This window comes from Phyllostomus hastatus, unplaced genomic scaffold, assembly GCF_019186645.2.
Source record: "Phyllostomus hastatus isolate PE091 unplaced genomic scaffold, TTU_PhHast_1.1 phas_contig_40, whole genome shotgun sequence".
Taxonomy (NCBI): Eukaryota; Metazoa; Chordata; class Mammalia; order Chiroptera; family Phyllostomidae; genus Phyllostomus; species Phyllostomus hastatus.
Genome location: NW_025333872.1, coordinates 61687025 through 61701678, shown reverse-complemented (window position 1 = coordinate 61701678; position 14654 = coordinate 61687025). Strand labels below are relative to the sequence as shown.

The window sequence follows — 14654 nt, the reverse complement described above, 5'->3', positions numbered from 1 at the left end:
TAGAATGTGTAGTTATACCCCTTCCCTGACATTTGACAACCTGATTCAAGTATTGCTTTTCCTCTCTTTATGCATATGTCCTGTGTTCACAGTATAGCTGTTTATTTCTGGAAAGGCAGGACCTGCCACATTTTTATATTCCAGGGTGGTAGTAAATGGACATAAAGTGAGCTGCTATGATGAAGTGAGGCAACAAAGGAAAGTGGGAAAAAACACAGGCTCTGGAGCTGGACTGCCTGCGTTTGATTCCCACTCTGCCAATTACTGGCTGTGTGCTCTTGGGAAGGCTTTAAAAAAAATTAAAAAAAACTTCTTAAAAAAACTTTCTGCATCCTAACTTCCACATCTCTAAAAGAAGAATAGTAATCCTGTCCATCTCCTTGAGTTGCTGTAAAGTTTAAATGAGCTAATAAATTTTTAAAAGCTTAGCATAGTCTAATACATATAAAACAGTAAAAAATCATTACCTGGTTATTACTGTATACACAGTAATGTTCCATCTCAATTTTCTCAGTAATGCTATAAAACAGCATCATCCCCATTCTCAAAACAGGAATCCTGTGGTCCTGAGAGGGGATGAATATTACTAGCAAGTGAATAAAATGTATTCAATTAACAAGAAAGAATGAACTATAAAGTTTATGTTTTAAAATCATTTTATTCTATTTGAAATTACTTTGAAGAATTTACCAAGAGCTCTGTTAAACTTGGCAGACCAGCCTTCTTGGAATCTCTTCATTTTCTAGGAAATCATCAAGTCTTATTCTTGTTGCTGCCAAAATTCCTTGGCTGCTGCTGCATCATTTGTGCATCTGTAGCCCTTAGCACTGTGCTGAGATGTAGTAGGTGATTGAGAAATCCTCAGTCAAGTTAAAATCTGTCACTTTCCTGATACATTAAATGCACTCTACCCTCTGCCCACCACTGAATTACAGAGTAACTTTGAAATCCTCTGGAGACCTAAACAAACTACATTTAGGTCAGTATTGCCATGAAGTTTGGAAGAACTAACTTTTCTAATACTTATCTTATTCTAGTGGGTTTTTTTTTAACTTTGCAAACATCATTTCATTTAATCCTCAAAATCCCTGTTGAAGTAGAAATTGTTATCCTTCATTCACAAACAAAAGAGCTAAAATTCAAAAAGTTTAACCAACATATTTAAAAATCACACAAAAAGAATTTCCAGTGCAAGTCTAATGCAAAGAGCAAGAAATGATGAAGCAGGAATGGGGGTAGAGTGAGGCCCAGGTTCAGAGTTGAGAGGCAGATCCTCTTGACAATTACTTCAGGGGACTCACTCGTACCTTATGACCTCCTCATGCCTCAGGTTCCTTATGTCATATGACGTTATTATGAGTATCAAAATATTTTATTTGTAAATGGCTTTGCAATTATCATTGATGCAATAAACATAAACTATAATTTTGGGTTGGGTAAATATAAACACTGAAACAGTCTGAGAAGTCTCCAAAAGGTTTGAAATCCCTAGCAGGTGATGGCGAGAAGAAGGTTGAAGTAGTGAGAGGGAGTGAAGACCAAAGACAAAGCAACACCATGCCTGTAGAGGAATTCTGGGAGCAGATCTAGAAAAAATTCCTCTAGCACCAGTGTCAATCCAAGGCTGTTTAGTTATTTGTTATCCTTATAATGTGTTGTATCATGTTTTATGATGTAGCTATAATGACTGTAATCAGTAAACGAAGGACTGGATATACAGGATAAAACACTGGAAATCAGAATTGTTGCCTACAGACCCCAATACCTTGTATTAAGAATTGTTGTATGGCAAGCTGCTCACTTGAAGGATTAAGAGTAATGCTGTCCTTAGATACATAGTTCTAAACTACACGTGTACCTCCCAGAGCACCCGAAACCCCTATGGACCTCAGTGGGATCCAGACTGCTGCTTCTTGAAACAATCTCTTCAAAAGTTTTCCAAAGAATTAATACCACTTCATTGGTTGCTAATGTCTTGTTTGTTTTGACCTTGTAAATGTTGAAGGGAAGTAGGTGTATTTGATGAGTTAATAAGCATGTGCTTCGCTTGCTCTGATAGTTAAAAATAGCTCAGTCTCATAATACTGTAAGGTGCTTTCCATTTCTTAGCATTTAATTGCATTCCTACTGAATATAGATAATAATTAATCTCAGCCTATGGCCTAATGTATGTATTTGGAGTTTTAAAAGTTTTAATATAAGAATATGCCATATTCTTTCTTTTTCTTTGATTACATGATAAGTTCCAGAAACCACCTGCCAGATGTGTTTTAACCTGAATGAGAACAGGCAACCTAAATGATATTTCATTCAGTATTCAAGAAATCAAAGAGAAATAAGAAGGCACTTTCCTACATGTCTTTTGTCAAAGCTTGCCTAGAGGAGGCCTCTGCTTCCAAGGTGCACTGCTGAGATGGGAGAATCTGTGATCGATTGCTCTATTTCACCTGACCAATTTTAACTGTCAAGTATTTTGAAAAATATACACTATGACAATAACCCATTTAACCTATTTTAATAGCCTCTTTAATATTTTAAGTTTATCATTATTATTAATTATTGAGTTCCTTGAAGGCAGAATGTGTTGAAAAGATAATGATTGATATTATAATACAGCAACAAATGGCCAGTTTAAGGAATATTTTTAGAATGTATTCCTAAGTTATAAGGGTATCTTTTCAACTATGTCACTATACAAATATTATCTATAAGAATTTTTATAATATCAAATTATGTTTTCTGCAAAGTTGTGAAGTAGAATAGAGAAAAATTTTCCTACTTCTATTACTTCAAGTGTATTAGTGAGCATGAGTTCTTCAGTTCATCATAGGACAGTACCTACCTGGGAGAAGACTCTTAAGAGTCGTAAAAGTATCTGCTATTCAGAGTGCCTGTTCCATGCTAGGCCCTTTAAAATGGACATTCTTAGTCTTCGGAGTGACCCTGCAAGGAGATTTTATTTTCCCAAGATGCGGTCCTATACACTTGGGGTTCAGGTAGGTTAAGAAATAGTTTAGTAAACTAGTAAAATGGTAGTGCCACAATTCACACCCAGAACTTTGAGACTCCTGTGTCCATGCTCTTTAACTGTTAGGGAAGCCAGATGCCTCCATAAAGGATGGGAAGTAAGGAGAAAAAAATAAAAAATCCCAAACAAAAATAATAGTAACTGCTACTATCTATTAATGTGCCATGTACTGGGCCACATGCCCTAGGGACTTTATATCCCATATTCTAATATACAGCTCAAAAGAGGTTTCTTCATCTCAGTTTTTCAAATGAATTGAATATTAATCTTCCCATCTGCCCATGAGAAACTTCAGATTCCAAGACATGAAATTACTGACATACGATGGCATACCTGATAAGTAGCAGAACTGAGTTTCCAACTCAGGTCTTGTTGAGTTCCAAAACCCATGTTCTTTCTTAGGAATACTATAAGATAAAGTTTGAGTATATGTCTGATTTATAAAATACAGACTCTGGACTGCTGCAAGTTATCCTTTTTCTCTGAATTTATTCTTCAAGTGATTTCCATTTTGTTTAGAAGTTGTTGAACTTTCTGTTAGTAAGGAACTTTCAGAAAATTAGTACTAATTCAACAAATATGCACCTGTTTGTATTTATTCTATTGGTACTCGAGTTTACATTAAAGTCAGATTTTAACATTATAACTCTCATGTACTCAGCTTATATTTTGTAATCAAGAATTTTACTAAGAACTTAAAAATTAAAATAGATTTATGAAACTCAGGAAAACTGCCTCACATACATAAATTGCCATTCTGAATGCCGCAAGTAACAAACACAACTGAATAGCTTTCATCCTACTCTTACAAGAAGCCTGGAACAGCAGTTTGCATTCATTCATTAAACAAGTGTTACTGATTGCCAGCTACTGCATAACTGTGCCAGGAAGATGGGCAGAGAATAAGACCACGAACACCCCTGACCTCAAACAGCTTTATAAATTAATTAGGGAGAAAAGACATGGAAACCATTAAGCAACAAAAATTGAAGTTAAATAACTTTGCAACAGTGAAATAAATCATGTTTAACTTTTTAAAAAAGAGTGCTACAATGTCGTGGCTGGAGGAGCTGACTACAGGTTAAAGTAGTGAAAAAGGCCTCACAGAACAAGGCAACTGACTAGGCAGAGAGTGCGGACAGCACAGGCCACACAGGCACTGAGGACAGACCTGGCCGGGCAGCAGATGCATTTGTCATCCTGAAGGCTCCTGCAGGGGAAGTGGGAAAGACAAGATTGGAAAAGGAGGTGAACCCAGATAGCCAGCGGCTCTGACTGTAGCTGAAGACTCTAACCTTTGGCCTCCAGGTGATGGGGAGTCATTGAAAATTTTTGAGCAGGGGAATGATATAATTAAAACAGTGCTTTAAAAAAGATAAATTTGGCAGGACTGGGCAGAATGAATTTGCAGGAAGAGCACAGGAGCAAAGAAACTACTGCAGTAATTCAGTTCCAAGGTGAGGAGGTTCTGGGCGGAAGTCACAGTGAGACTAGGAGGAAGAAAATACTAAGTGCGAGGGGGTGCAAAGAAAGACAAGAGGAGGTGGTGACTAGATGTGGGAGGAAAAGGCAAAATAAATTAACTTTAAACTCTTTGTGGGAGCTTTTATAGTTTCTAAATTTTGTCGAATTCATTGGACATCACACATAATGTTCATAGTCTAAGATGCCATTGGATTCAAGGAGGATCTTGCTTTTATTCACTGTGGCATTTCTTTTAGCCAAATTTACAGTGAAGCCCTGCTTTCCAAGAAATAATAAATATTACTATAAAAATTCCTGATAAAATATTTGTAGCTTTATGTTATAATAATAACTGCAGTTATAGGATGGCAAAATACTCAGAATACTTAGATGAGTGATGAAAATTCAGTTAAACAATGATGTTTCATTTGTTTCCAAAATTCCAGTTTATTGGTTTAGCTGTTGTTATATTTTCTACCAAACTGACTTTTAAAAACTGTTCATTGATTGTCTACAGTGGATCATTTTCACAAGTATGTTGACATAATTCCCTAGCAGTTTAGGGTTTATTTGGTGCTTCCTCCCAATATTAATCTCATTGTCTTCAAAATGTCCTTGAATAATTATTTTACATTACAGATGGAAAAACTGAGCCATAAACAAAGTGAATTAATGATTTATCCCGGGTAGTGTAAGAGCTGAAGAATCTATCTTTCCTTTAGGTCCAGTGGACTTCATTGGTAAAATAAGACTAGAAAGAAATCAATATTCTTTTTGGTTTTTTAGTTTTAGTAAAAATACCCAGTGCCAAGCAATTGCAACCTTGTCTCACACAACCTCTCACACACACATTCCATTGTATACTATTTTATATATATATAAATATATATACATACATATATATTATAGTATGATATATGTATAACTGATAATATATATCAGTTACTTCAAAAAGCAAGTGTCATTTTAATATTCCTTAGATGCTGTTTTTAATGCATCAAGTAAAATGTATTGTGACTTCTAGTATTAATTCATTCTTTACTTAGCATTGTTAAAAATATTTATGATCTGGTATAGAGCAAAACATATTGTTATCCATTTCCCCCCGCTTTGGAAAAAAAGCATTCTTCAGCTGTTTTCTAGGGACAAATGTTGCCAAAGTTTGATAGTAATTTATGTTGTCAGTCCATTAAGTTGATTTTATGGCAGCCAACACAACTATTGTCTATTTCTGAGAAACCCAAGGATCACCCCAGGTCTCCACGAAGGCCGTTTGATGCCTGCCCTCTCATTTGGCTGACCTTGAGGGGAGTTGAGTTTGGTGATTTATGGCGAACACCACCTAGAAGACCTATTTGCAAGATTCACTGTCATTTAGTACTAAATGATCATTGCTGAGTCCAGACGATCTGAGCTCCTGACAGCGCAATCCCATAAAAAATATTGCCTACCCACCCAGGTGTCCTTTCCAATTATCTGAAGTAGAAATTAATACTTTTAAAAGCTGCTACTTTTTGAAAGGTTATTACAATTTATTCCAGCGGTTTCTTTTGCACATTATGATGAATTAGTTTACTGTGCCATTATTTTCCATGTCAGCTTTTTAGAAGATTGAACCACAATGTTGAAACACTAGTGGGAAAGGCAAACATACTATTTTACAGCTGAGTAATATATTTCTTTGAGAAAAAAGTGCTCAGTTTTTAATAACAGGTAATTTTATGTTTATGTTCCCTAATGCTGTTGTCAGGTATTATTTATTTCTGTTTGGTAAGAACTGGAGAACTTTCTTTTAAAATCTTAATGGTGGTTTAGACAGATTTTAGAGTCATAGTAAGAATATATTACTTAAAAGTAGAAAATATAAATTGTAAGTGTTTTTCCTTGAAAGCTAATATTTTAGCTTTCATTTACATGAGGTTTTCTTGACACCAATTTAATATGTGATTACTTCCAGTGAAAGTAATACTCTTGTCTCAATTTTTTTTTCTCTAAATTTAATGGACCAGGTGGGGACGGGATTGTTTATATTTCTAAGGTCTTAATGACTTTGAAGTTTTGCTTTTATAAAACTTCTTTATCTTAAATGATTTGTGCCTTCATAAATCATTTAGTGATATTCTATCATTTATAGGTATTTTGTAAATAATATTAATTAGCATTTTGATAGAGATTTATTCTTGTCATTGTTCTTCATTATGTATCTACTAAATTAGTAAAGATGAATATGTAACTTCCTATTTACCAAGTATTTAAAAAGCCTTTATATGAAAACAATTAATTAAGAAGTACTCTAGAGAGTACTCAGTGTCCTATACTTTTATTCATATAGAAAATATTTTTGAATGTCTAATACACATTAAGCATTATAAAACCATGTGCAGTTGGGACACAGCCATAGCAACACTTTAGAAATTCAATCTTTTTATTTCTGTTCCAATTATTTTTATCCACAGTTTTTAAAAAATAGAACTCCACAGAATTCTGAATCTTGAGTAAGCTAGGCACAGAAGCAAATTCAGTAACACTTTGAAAGTTTTACATTTGCTACCTCCAACCCAACAAATGCGTGCCAAAAGAAATACTGTTTCTGTTTTCTCATCAAACATTTGTTTGTTTCTTTAGCAAACATTTTCAATACTGAAGTATTTATTTTTGTTGATATTATTGAAACAAATGTTAGTTTTACCAAAATATGATTCGAAACATTCCATAATTTTTTTCCATTGTGCCAGAGAATTTTTGATAATGTATGAGGCTGATAATGAGAATGCCAAACTTTCTTCTTTCGGCTGGAAGTATAACACACTTTCAGAAAAAATGCACACACAGTAAGTGTGCAGCGCAATGGACTGGCACAGAGTGACCATACGTACATAACCAGTGCGCGAACCAGAAGAGAGAAATCACAGCATTCCAACACACCCCCTATCCCATTCCAGTTCATCACAGCCCGCCCTCCATTCTCCTGCCTTATGCCTTATGACATCATAGATTAGGTTTCTTGAAATGTGCAAGATCATAATGAGATTATTACTTCTTTTGCTCAGCACAATGTTTTTGAGATTCATCCACAGAGTTGTATTCTGTTGTACTTTGTTGTCATCACTACATGGTATAATCCATTGTCTAAATATATGTACCATATTTTATTTGCCCAGCCTGTTGATGATCACTGGATTAGTTTCAGTTTGGGGTTTTAGCAAAATATTTTTTGTATGAGCATTATATATACACACAAACACATACACAGGGTGGGGCAAAAGTAGGTTTACAGTTGTGAGTAAAGGAAACACAGTTTACTCTTGTATTATTATTAATTACTGTATTATTTTCCATATGAACAACTGTAAACCTACTTTTGCCCCACACTGTATATCATAAACATATGCATGCACACGACATTGTATATGTACAATAAAAGCATATCTGCCAGTATATTTCCAGGAGTGGAATAGCTGGGCCTCAGGGTGGCTACAGGTTTCACTTTTGCAACTACCAATGAGCTTTTTCTGAGTGCTTGTATTTTCTTATACTTACTAGTTATATTCCTTTAGACCTCAAGCTAAAAAATATTTGGGGAGAACTGGAGTAAATAATTTCTAGGTTTATTTCCGGCCTAGAATCCTGTAATTCAGTACTTATCTACAGTGGAGAGTACTAGCATAGATTTCAACAAAGGGCAGATAATGAGAATCTGCTATTTGGTTTCCCATTATACTTCTCTATTTGCATTTGCCACTGAATTTGACTGTTAATGAACCTGCGCATTTATATCATTTACTAAATAATGAAATTACAGTATCTGATACAGAAGGGCTGGAGAGTTTTCTGATTTTCCCTATCATATTCTTCCATGAAACACTGAACATGTTTGCCAAGCTACTGGCAATAAGTAGCCAGATGCAGAACAGTCCCTCCCTTTAGCGTTCCTGGTCATCTTCACTAGAGTGGAGCAGGGACTGTATGTGTGCATCCTTTGGAGTATTTTACACAAAACAGGTATTCAATACATTTTTGTTGGACACATTTATCCATTTGGTCGAATGATTTAGGGAGGGCAGCACCTTGGGGACTGAGTAGAATCTTGGCTCTGCCAGCTGACTTTGGCCAAATTGTTCATCTCCCTTAGCCTCATTTTCTTCATCCGTGATGCCGAGAAAACTGTCCCTGCTTCACAGATTCCTGTGAGGACGAAACAATGTAGCAAATGCGGAGCACTTCACACAGTGCCTACGAGTGATGCTCAATAAATGTTGGGGGGTATTATTGTTGTCTTTTTAATGTCAAGATGGTATTTTTACAACCTCTGTGTAAAGACAGGAAAGATTCTGCTGCTCATACTTTATGAATAGACAGATATGCTATAAAGTTGATTAGAACCCGACAGCTAGATTTTATTCCTCCTTCCAAAGTACAGTGTGAGTAGGCATGAAAGGGAGGTCTAGACACTATGGACTTCTGGAGGGGCACTTCTCCAGGAAAACTTCCTGGAGAAGGTGACCACTCAGCTGACACCTGACAGATGCACAGAACTTAACCAGGTAAGGGACGGGCAAGGAATATTCTGGAACAAGAGCATACTATGCAGAGGAAACAACATTGGAGGACTGAAAGCTTTTCAGAAAAGCTGAAGCTCAGGAGGCAATGTATAAGGACAGGAAAAGGAAATGTATCAAGAAGAAAGAAAGGCTAAAAAGACAAGCAGGGACAAGTCCATTAAGGCATTAGAAACTGGGCTTTGGACTTTAGTCCAGAGGGTAATGAGAAGCTATTGATTTTTTAAAAATAAATTTAGTATCTCAATCAGATTTGTGTATTAGACTATTCTTGGCACTAAGTGGGAATGGACTGAGTGGCAGCAAGATGGGAGGAAGGAAGACAGTGAACAGGGTAGAAGGTCTGAATTCAGGTCTCAGCAGTGGGAGCAGAGGACAGAGGATGGATAGAAAGTATCTTGCTTGGAAATGTAGGATGGTACAGTTCTAGCCTGCACACTAGGATGGATACTCATGGTAATCCCTGATGGCAAAAACGAAGAAGGTAGAGATATAAGGCAAATGCACCCCACTGGGACGAGTTAAGTTGGAAGTGCCTGTGTTATCAGGGCCAGTAAGTAGGCTAGTGAGTGTTGAATAAACAGCTTTAAATTCAGAAGATGTAAATGGCACGGTAATTGCAACATCTGTGAACATAGGACAGGTTGCTTAAACATAGTTTAGAACAAGAAGAGAACAGCCTAGAATGAGCACTGAGGAAAAGCTGTATTTAAAATATAAGTGGAAGAAGAACCTCAGAGGGAAGCCACAGAGGTGGTGGGAAAATGTAAAGACTGTGGTGCTCCTGACCAATGGGATAAAATGTTTCTAGAACAAGGGCATGAATGGTCAGTAGTTGCAGATGCAGCCAAGGTGTGGAACAACCTGCATATTGAGAAGTGGAACCACCAGCTCTGGCAACAAGGAAATCTGTAGAAACTTTGCTTTTCCACATAAGAATATATAAGAAAAGGCTGGCTTTGAGCAAGTTGAAGTACAAATAATAAATAGCAATATAACCAAGAGTTGATGGCTTTCCAGGCAAATGTGATTACTAAATAGTACATTACACAACTATACTAGCTAGTTACTCTAAGATGTGTCACATACACACTTTAAAACTTAAATACAACTACAAAGTACATATTGCTCTTGATCGTGTTTTCTTTTTTTAATGGGTTTTTATCATTGGCTTGACATTCACCTTTGAATCATAAATCTGTTCTGTTGAAGAATATAAATTTTTTGCTCTAATTCAATTGATAGAAACTTGCCTCTTGAAGAAACTTAGCTGAGAATTGCAAAGAAATGAGAATAAGGTAAGGGGGGAGTTCCCTCTGGAGATTTGTAGTGGTTATTGTTACTGTTGAAAAGGATAGGATGTGGAAGCATAGCACAGAGGAGTTCCAGCTGACAGAGCACTCAAGTCCCTGCGTGTACATATATGCAGAGTCGAACTCTGAGAGAGAATGAACTCATGGAGGAAAAGTTGGTGATTCATTATTGTGAGTTAAGAGGGGACATGGTATAAATCATAAGCAGGACAAGCAAGCTCTGTTTTCTGTGCTCTGTTCCACTGCTGAAAATTAATTTTCCTCAGGATTTTTTTTTCCTGGTGGCTGTTATTTACAGTTTTGTCCACCCGGACCAGCTCATTCATTTCCACAGGCAGTTCTGTTGGCACACCAAGGTGAAGCATAGCAAATTAGTTTAGGGGGTTGTCGGAACACTGTGTGAAAGTACTGCTTCCAAATTCAATCTATAAATGTAAGGTGTGTTTATCCTCACATTTCACACCAAGCCCAAGCCCAGTTTAAATATGTGAAGGTTATGTTTAAAGGAGATGTGGAAAGAATCATGTGTGGGGAATTTTTCTTTTAAAAATATATAAGGTCACTGAGGTGTATGATATAACAGGTCCTTTCATGGACACCACATCTCACAGTGGCTTTGTTACTTCGAGGGGAGAGCGAAGGGGCTGGTTGTCTTGCGGAGCAGTTGGCAGGGTCTATGGCAGAGCCATTCAGAACACCCCTGCCCTGTCCTCCACTGCCAAGTAAGTGCCCCGCTCTGGGGACTCAGAACATGGGCCAGGCATGGACCGAGGACTTCAAGGCACTCTGTCCTCATTTCATCTCCAGCAGAGCCATGAGATCAATGTTATAATTACATCCATTTTAAAGAAAGGTAAGTCAGAACCTGAGAAATTAAGTAATTTGCCCAAGTACACAAATAATAAGTAACAAACCCAGATTTAAACTCACGTTTTCCCATGACCAAATAGAACTAAAGGGTAGTGTGCTTTTTCATTGCCTGCTTTTTTTCCCAAGTATTGAATACAGTCCACTGGCTTGATTAAAAAAAGACAAAGATTTTGTCTTCTTATTCTACCATGGGCTTCACTTCCCTACCCTTTTCTTTTGTTCCTTTATTCTTGATATATATTTTTTTCTATTGTATCTCTTCAGATCACTTAAAATTAGGAGGGTGAAGAAAGAAATACTTTATTAAGTCACAAGATAAATTATCAAAATTTGCTATTATAATAAATAAGACATATAGTAGAGTCAAACTATACCAGTGTTAAGCATGAGAAATATCATTCAATGAAATGATTAGCACAAATTCATTAAACAAATACTGTTTGAGCAACTACTACTCACTAGGGGCTCTTAAGTGTCCAGTCAATGTCTGTAAACAATGTCTGGAGCTGACTTTATAGGTGAGGATGGGGGATGAGAGAGGCAGACAGTAAACAAATATAGAGCAAGGACAATGGGGAAAGAGAAAGCAAAATCTAGTAGATAAGGAGTGCCAAGGGGCTGGGAGCAGAGGGGCTGTGTTCTTACGGAAGGCAGTTAGGGAAGACTTCAGGTGAGATGGGCTTTACAGTGGTCACAGGGAGCAAACCCTACCCACACCTACGTGAAATGCATCTCAGGAAAAGTAAGCCTGACTAGCAAATGCCTAAGGGAGAAACTTGCTAAGTGTTTGTGTGTGCCTACCTCTGCCTTCCCCCAAGCAAGGAGAGTGGTGTGGCCAGAAGGGAGTGAGTGAAGAGAAGGGAGAATTGGTAACTACCAAATAAGGCAGGATGATGATGCAGGGTGGTCCGATCTCAGAGGGCTCTGTAAGCCTTTTAGTCAAATAGACTAAAGCAAGTCACATTTACAATTAATGTTGCTTTAATGCATCCAAAGCAAGTTTTTTCAATATGTCTCTCTTTTGGGTTTCCTTTTAGATATAAAAAGTGCCAGTTGTATGATTTGTCCTGAAACCAAGAAGAGATGGATCAGAAAACAAACAAGCGACCACTCCCCTCTGCTCCCTGGCAGGCAGCATAACTGATCACAGTTTCTCTAGTCACGCTGCAAAAGGTCAGAGCTGGCCAAAGATGCACCAGTCCAGACACAGCCCTTAACATGCAGATCTTCCATCTCTGCCCCACTCTGCCCCCAAGCATTAACAGACTGAGGTCCAAGAGCCAAATTGCCAGCAGCTGCATATGTCTTTGCTTCAGCCCACTTGCCTGACCCAGACAACTAAAACTCCCTTGTGGTCTTCTCTGCCTCCTACTGAACACCCTCCTAACCCCATGTGGGTCCCCTAGGTTATTCTTCCCTGCCCACTGTTGCCCACTGGAAGGGGCCTGAACAGCAAAGAAATGAAAGCAAATAATCTTGATCTTTCTGGGTCTCGCCATTCTCATCTGCAAAATGGGTCTGATCTTGCTCAGCCTGTAAGACTTTTGAGTACGAAGGTAGTAGTTATAAGGCAGGGCTGTCAAACTTATTTTCACCAGGGGCCACATCAGCCTCATGGTTGCCTTCAAAGGGCCAAATGTAATGTTAGGACTGTATAAATGTAACTATTCCTTAACTGTTAGGAGTTGAAATTTCATTTGGCTCTGAAGGCAACCACAAGGCTGATGTGGCCCCTGGTGAAAATGAGTTTGACACCCCTGCTATAAAGTGACCATGGCTGAGCCTAGTTGAGTCCCTGATCTGGTAGAAGAAAAGGGGGGGAGAAAAAATGGTCCCAGGAACTTAAAATAGAAAAAACAGGGGTGAAAATTGCTTAAATTTTATACCAGCCTTATAGTTTTACCACACAGCTACTTCTGTCCTGAAGAGTTAACAAAAGTGAAATAAGGCAGAAAATCATAGTCCGGGACCAAAGCTTGACCTCTCCACCAGTACGGTGTGAGGGTGGTCTGACAAGTTAAGGACATGAATATGGAGAGGAAAATCAGTCAGTCCCTGCCTTCAAGGAGGGACAGTTTTTCCACTGATGGTAAGGAAGAGTGTATCAAATGAGATACAGAAAATGACAACATCTGGAAAATTAGGAAGTGTAACAGAATTCTAATAGAATATGTGAACTTTCCAGCCTAGTGTCACTTAAAGGGGGATTGTCAAACATTACCGAGTCAGCTATACTGAAGCAGGGCAGACCCAGGGGTCCAGGGCATGGCACTCCCCCACCAGCATGGGACATGCAAGAGGACACATATAAGCTGTGAGAGCCCTGAGAAAGTCTGGACTAGGTGACAGAGACCAGTATCTAAATGACACCAGTTACCATGTTATCACTACCATAGACATAGGGCAATAAAGAGATGTTTCAAAGAACAAGTTAAATAGAGCAACTGGGACTATACAAGTAAATACATTGGCCTTCAGTCATTGGCTGGAGGTCAGAGGCAAAACTTCAGCTCCTTGTAGAGTCCAGAGGGACAAGAAGGGTCAGGCAAGACTAAACTAACTTAGGGCAAACTAAAGAGAGTGGAAATTATTAGGCAGTTTCCCAGGTAGATTCAGTTAACAAAAATGAGACCCAATAAGCTAGGACAAGGCAGAGGCTTTGGAATCACAATTCAAAGTTCTTAGCAGCAAAGGTTACATGAGCCTGAGCTCCTACATCTCTCCCAGCTGAGATGGGGGCTGACTGGTCAAGAGGCAGGCCATTAACACCGCACCCACGTTTGAGAGGTTAGGTCACTGAAAGAAAGTGTGTGCTGGCAGAGAACTGAGCCACTATTAACCCCTCTCACCTGAGAAACTCAGCAAAATCCACTTTAGCCTCTGGATTTCCTTGGACTACAAGATGAAATTCTGAGAAGATGAGAAAAGTAAATCTGTAGACGTGTTTGGAGGTTTCAAACTCTTGCTTCTTTCTAAAAACCAGTTCATGCTTAGCTCACATAGTTATGGAATTACTATTCTTAATTATCAAAAATTTCACCCCTAACTGGATATCAGTGAAAAATGGTGTCCTCAAAAGCTTAAAATTCTGAAGTCAAAAGTGGAGAACTTAAGAACGTAGATGGGCTAATAAGAGTAGGGTGGTGTGTGCCGTGCACATGTGGGCACTGAGAGAAACACAGCTGTGTGCTTGCAGAAAGGGATCCTTTTTCTTTAAAAATAGAAAATTGTGGTGTGCTAATATTGAGAATTGAGACCGAAGTTTCCTTTTGAATAGCTTAAGGAACATAAATTTGAACTTTTTAGCTTACAATTAACTCAGGCACAGGGAATGGTATATACAAGCAAGCTGAATGTGTTGAATTGGAAAAGAACGATTTTATAAACACTGGCACAAGAACTTATGTTTTTCTGTTTTAA

At 37.9% G+C, this 14654-nt stretch overlaps 1 protein-coding gene across 5 annotated transcripts in view; it reads left to right on the top strand.

The window, feature by feature from the left end:
* HS3ST5 (heparan sulfate-glucosamine 3-sulfotransferase 5) overlaps positions 1 to 14654 on the top strand; it is a 256859-nt gene that overhangs the window by 160118 nt on the left and 82087 nt on the right. The window lies entirely within an intron of this gene.